Below are 6,556 nucleotides of genomic sequence, written 5' to 3' on the forward strand. Positions count from 1 at the left end.
TAGCTTTCAGATGGCTTTGAAATCACTCCAAACGCACGAGTATTCTGCTAGAACTCCTCGTTCCAAGTTGATGTTATTTTCTGTCTTTTCTGCCCGACAGCAACTCCTCTCTTGGAACTTCTTGACCAATGCATAGTCTTGCTACTAACGCATGTGTTCTTCCAACAATGCAAAATCTTCTCCCAATTAGTCCTCACATACTCTTCTTTATGTTCTTTGAAGATAATTTGAGTTCTTATCTAAAGTCCTTGGCCCTATTTATAGGCGTCCAAAATTGCTCCATGGCCGACACCTCCTACTTGGCCGCATGTCCAAATGTCTTTTCCTTACACCATCAACACATTCTTACATCAGTGCAAGCAAAGGTGTCTTCTTCTCCTTTCACTAACACATAACCCTCAACTTTGCATGTCTTCTTATGCATCCACCTCTTTTACTTAAGGTTTAAGAATTCCTCCTAACAAGCCACATGTCCGGGTGACGTCCTTGAATGCGTCCATCCTTCATATGTGTTTATCCAACTTCATATGTGTTCATCCTTCATATGCATCCACAAACCCTTGGATGTTCAACATATAGTATGCCATCAGTGTATAGTTGGCCATCAATGCATAGTGTAATCATCAACGCATAGTGGGTCATCAACCCATAGCAACCCTTGGTTCCACTTGGTTTTCAATACAACACCATTGCAACCCAACTTACTCAGTCATCGCAAGCCTTAACCATCGCAATAGCCAACCACCATGCGTCCAACCTAGCCCATTGAATGGCCTATGCCTTAACAAAGTTGTAGCATCCAATGTATCCATCGTGCATGCCATCGTCAACTTCCAATGCCTAGCACGGTTGCATGGCATCGACGCATAGGATGGTCGCTCGTCCTCGACGCATAGCTTGCTCGGCATCACCGAATGGTCGCTTGGCATCGATGCATGGGTGCTTGGCATGGGCGCTTGGCATCGACGCATAGGACACTCGGCTGCATCGACGCATAAGACACTCGAACCGCATCGATGCAATAAGACACTCGGCCACATCGACGCGTAAAAACACCCGGCTGCATCGACGCATAGGACACTCAGCCACATCGACGCATAGAATGCTTTTTTGGGCTTTTTTAAATTTTTTCCCAAAAACCCAGCAAATCCCAAAAAATCCGGAGGCCCCCCCCCCCCCACCCCGGCCCCCCGACCCCTCCCCACGCGTCCGTGCATGCCCTTGTGCCGCGCTTACCTCGCGCCATACCAATGCATCACCCTCGGCTGCCTTCCTTCAGCCGTATGGACGCATACCACCACATCCAACGCATCCATCGCCTCCAACGCATCCATCGCATCTAGTGCATCCAACGTCCAACGCCTTTGGATGCTCAACTTGAGGCTGCCGCATGCATTGTTCTAACCTCTTTAAGACCTTGGCTACTGCATGCACTACTAACCTCCCAAATAACCTCTCAAAGTCTAATGGCCAACGCATGGCATATACTAATGCATTGTCAAGTACTTAGTCAAATTTCATCAATTAAAGCTTAACTCAAAACTACTCAAGAAAATTCTACTTAACACTTAGAAATTTCCTTCTCTTCAACATAGGATTTAACTTACACTTAGTTAATTCCTTTTAACACTTGCTTAAGTAGGGAAGATGGAAATCTAGGTTTCACAGTTCTAATGTGTTCTTGTTTATTTTTGAAGTTTGGGTAGACGATTATGATATTTGTGGATGTTTTGTTTATGAAGTTTGAACGTGTTGTGGATGTTTAAAGATGATGACATTTGAATGTTTTTGTTTTATTGTAGGATACTATTTGTAGATGAAGTTAGACGATTGTTCAAGATGCTGTGTTCTAGACGTTGTTTTCGTTTTTGTATCTATTGACGTTGTTTTCATTTTAATTTTTCTATGTATTTGTGAAAACAAATTTCTTTTATTTAGTATCGATTTTGTTTTATTGTTGGACATTGTAATTTTTCATTTATTTGTTATAGTATGGACTTCATTTTCTTTGTTTTATTTATTATGTGAATCTATTTAAGTTGGTTAATTATGTTTTACAGATTATTCAGATCAAATTTAAGAAAATTATAAATTATAAATTAAAAATATTTAAAAGACAATTTTTAACTAATGAAGGAACTCCCCACGCATATTTACTACGTCGGGAGTTCATGTAACTCCCGACAAATAAAACAAACCGTCGAGAGTTCTCGAACTCCCGAAGCATGAAACAAACCATCGGGAGTTCGAGAACTCTTAATGCATAAAACAAGGCATCAGGAGTTGTTGAAGAACTCCCGACGCATGTATAAGGTGTCGGGAGTTCACTGCCGATGTTGTATATAATGCATCGGTAGTTAGAGGAACTCCCGACGCCCTGTACATGTGTCGGGAGTTCTTCGACAACTCTTGATGCCTTTGTTTCATGCGTCAGGAGTTTCTTTCCTTACAGATTTTTCCCGACGATCCATTATTCGTCGGAAAAGGCTCTCTCGATGCATTTTCCACCATTTCCCACCAAATAGTAACGTCAGGAGAAGTTCGAATTCTTGTAGTGTCTTTCTTTACCTATAAAATTTCTCACAAATATTTTTTTACCTGCTTAACTCCTCCATATGTATGGGTGTGATTTCTCTCACCCTATTCTATTTTAACAATCATAGCTTCTGTTTTATTACATTTCTCTTATTAGTCTCTCTCTAGTTCAAATATGTGTCTATTAGTATCTAAATTTTAAAAATGTCTAATAAATCGCAAACAAGTCTAATAAATTATTGACACATTTAAAACTTTAAAAAAAAATAAAAGATCTATTAGAATTAGAATTAAATTTCATGTTTAATATAGACCTAAATTTTCCTATCGATGTTGTTTCTAATAAATCTATTTAGAACGTATTTCATATAAAATTGAAAAATCTAAAGATTTACTAGATTAAAACTGAAATTTTAAAAAGTATTAAATAAAATTGAAAAATCTAAAGATTTACTAGATTAAAACTAAAATTTTAGAATCTATTTGACACTTTTTAAAATTTAGGAGTTGTTTAGGGCGCTAAGATGATATAGGATGTGGGGAGTCCTGATGTCTGGAGAGTTCTAATGTTTGTGTTTGGGTGTGCAGAGCTGTTATGTCTGAGTTGATATGTTTGTGTTTGGGTGTGCAGAGTTGTTATGTCTGAGTTGATATGTATGTGTTTAGGTGTGCATAGTTGTTATGTCTGAGTACATATGTTTGTTTTTGGGTGTGTGGAGTTATTGTGTCAATGCTATTTAATTCATTTTTTGTACTCTATAATAATTTGCTTGTATGAACACTGTTTTTTTTTATAAAAAAAATCGTATAATCTAATTATTATATCCATCCTATTTGGAATAAGACATTGGTTGCATTTTTTTTATTCTTTCCAATCTCAAGATATGATATACAGTTCAATTTTATATTATTTATTCCAAACTTCTCCTAAAATAAAGCCAAATGATTTTACAAAAAAGTGTTAATGTAGACTGGATATGAAATTCATTAAATTCATTCCTCTCAAAAGATTTTACATAATTTGATGGCCTTATACATGATCATTTTACAACTTTGTTAGAAATATTTGCTTCCATATCTAAGGGCCACATGTCACAAGCCATTTGTACATGTTACAAAAAAAACAACAAATATATGATACCTATAGAATAAGAGACTAGGGAAAGTTACAGAAAATAATAACAAATCAACTTGAAAACATTGAGAACGTAATTAGTTACTCTTGCCCAACAAATGCATGCAATATCTTTTTCTTAATGGTAGTGGAATGGCTAAAAAACCCTCTGTTCGCTGAATATCATTCACCAACAGATCTATGAGGGTCAACTGATCGTCTTCCTTTAAACCCTTAACTTGGTAGATCTGTTTGATGACCTCCTGACGCCTCTTGAGCTCCAATTCATATTTCTCTTTCTGCCATTGTATAAGTTTCTCCATTTTACTTTCCTGCACGTCCATTACTATGCGTACAATGTCAAACATTTCAAATTGGAAGGAAGTCCTCTTGCATTTCTTTCTCTCTTGTATCGTTACTTGATCCAAGTACGCTTGTTGAATGGGTGTATCTGGGAAAAAACCTTGTCCATCCCATCAACGGTCAATATGTTCCATGTCAGGTATGTTCATGTCAAGTATGATCTTTCTTATGTGCTCCATTAACATGTGATCCCAACCGAATATCCTCCAAATATTCATCTGCTGCAGATTGATCGTACGGGGGTTTCACTTTCTTCACCAGTGGCCCTATCTTCCCAAATATGATTGAAAGCTCATCATAGTGGGGGAATGGTTTGTGTCTCAAACCCTTTGTGTTGGGATGGGACTACAAATAGGAATGTATATTATGTTAGAACATAATATTATATTAGAAAGAATTCACCATTGTAAGATAATAATACTATAATGTGTTCTCTTACCCGAACCCATACATCGAAAACCTCTTTCTCTACTTCCACACATTTGAACTCATCGTTCCAACCAAATCCACTACATGAATTGCTCAGCATCTCAACAATTACACAATATTGTCGCTTTAAAAGTCTAACTTTGCACTCTATTTTCGACAGCCCGATGGAACAACTAGGAATTTTTCGGTAAGTAGACGTTGTAGCTGTTGTAGATAGCTAGGTTTGAATATTCCATTATCATCTTGCCAACCTGTTTCTATAAGTGCAGTAGTGACTCCACTAATAGTGCATCTTTAACCTTTGTCCAAATGTGTTTTGTCATTTTCTCACATCCTGCCATTTAGCTACATACATACGTATAACTTAATAAAATAAATCGAGCATAGTTAGATAAACAAAGTTTGAGTACGAATAGCATAGAACATGTTTCATCATTCACATAAACCAATTAACACAATATAAATTAAGATAATTTAATACAGTAGATTGTTTGAACCGAAAGATAACATAACCTAAAAGTAGGAGGAAGTTATTCATAGTAAAGTTAATTGAACAAGAAACTTTGTGCTCATGATGCTTGTTCCCATTCATCAAACATTCGCGTCACTAACTCATCCCTGAAATTGGTCCATTCGTCGGATGTTTCCATAAATTGTATATTTTCATCGTCGAGCTCGTAGATGTATAATCTTCATCATCCCTTGTTCCGGACATTGTAGTTTGGCTCATCTCCCTCGTTATCAGGTTGTGCAGCAAGCAACATGTCGTTACTGTCCTACATTGGATCTTAACTGGGTAGTAGGACTTCCCAGGTAGTATCACCCAACGACCTTTGAGTATGCCAAATGCTATTTCTATGCAGTTTCTAGCGGATGAATGTTTCATGTTGAAAAATTCCCGTAGATTAGTCGGTTCATTTCTAGCACCATGCCATTCTGAAAGATGGTGCGCTCTCCCCTATATGGAGCCATCCCTCACCATTGGGATTTCCAACATCACATAGGCAATAATAACCTGGCATGGTATGCATATAATTAGTTGGCAAAGTATTTGCTCTTGAATCCAGACAGTGCAATCACAAAAGTCTATACCATTGGGAACCTTCAATCCGTGTGGTCGAGAAATTGCATCCCTAAGCACTCCAGAATCGGCTGTAGACCCTTCCCACCCTGGTAGCATAAATATGAACTCATCAGTTGGAGAACAGACGGCAAGTACATTCGTGGCTATCTCACCTTTTCGGGTATGATATCGGGTGCGATCGCCTGCATTTACATTGACCTTGATGTATATGTCATCCAATACACCCAAACAATTCTATATGGGATCATACATTGATAAAGGGATAAACATTTCCTAGTTTCACAAAAATCTAGAACCTAATATGTAACGACTCGACCTTTTTGAGTACTCTGACAAGGGTTGTTACTCATAACTACAAATTTACATTCAAAACATTTCGACCATTGAGGAAAATAAATTTCATTAAAATAATAAATATAGTTTTCCAAAATAAATAACAAATAAGTAAAGCCTTTGTTCGGGGCCTCTAAAATAATGAAGAAAAAAAAATAACTTGAACAAATAAAATTTTGACCAACATCGAGTTTCAAATCAAAACTTTTAAATAGCTTGAAAACTTAAACTGAGCGGAAGCGATTTACATGTCCCATATGGCACGATCACAGGTCCCTCTCGTCACCCGCCGGTCCGTTCCTATCATTACCTAAAAAACATAAATTAAGAAAGGTTGAGTATAAAATACTCAGTAAGTGATCCCATTACCGGGATTAGGCTATGCATCCACGAGCAAAGAAAAAATAGTCTGTGGCTCATACAGCTACATCGATTTTTTATGATGAAAAGAAAACCAAAAGACGTACTATCTTGCCTTGAAACACACGTCTAGCGGCCTGTAGGCATATCGTCAAACATGATAATAACATGAGCGTGAACCCGTCGACTCATGCATGTCTAGTGGCCTGTAGGCACATCATCAAACATGATAATAACATGAACGTAAACATGTCGGTTCACGCATGTCTAACAACCCATAGGCTCGCCGTCAAAACATGAAATATGAAAATAAAAGTAACATGAACGTAAACCTATCG

The sequence above is a fragment of the Benincasa hispida genome, chromosome 2 (genome assembly GCF_009727055.1).
Source record: "Benincasa hispida cultivar B227 chromosome 2, ASM972705v1, whole genome shotgun sequence".
Lineage (NCBI taxonomy): Eukaryota > Viridiplantae > Streptophyta > Magnoliopsida > Cucurbitales > Cucurbitaceae > Benincasa > Benincasa hispida.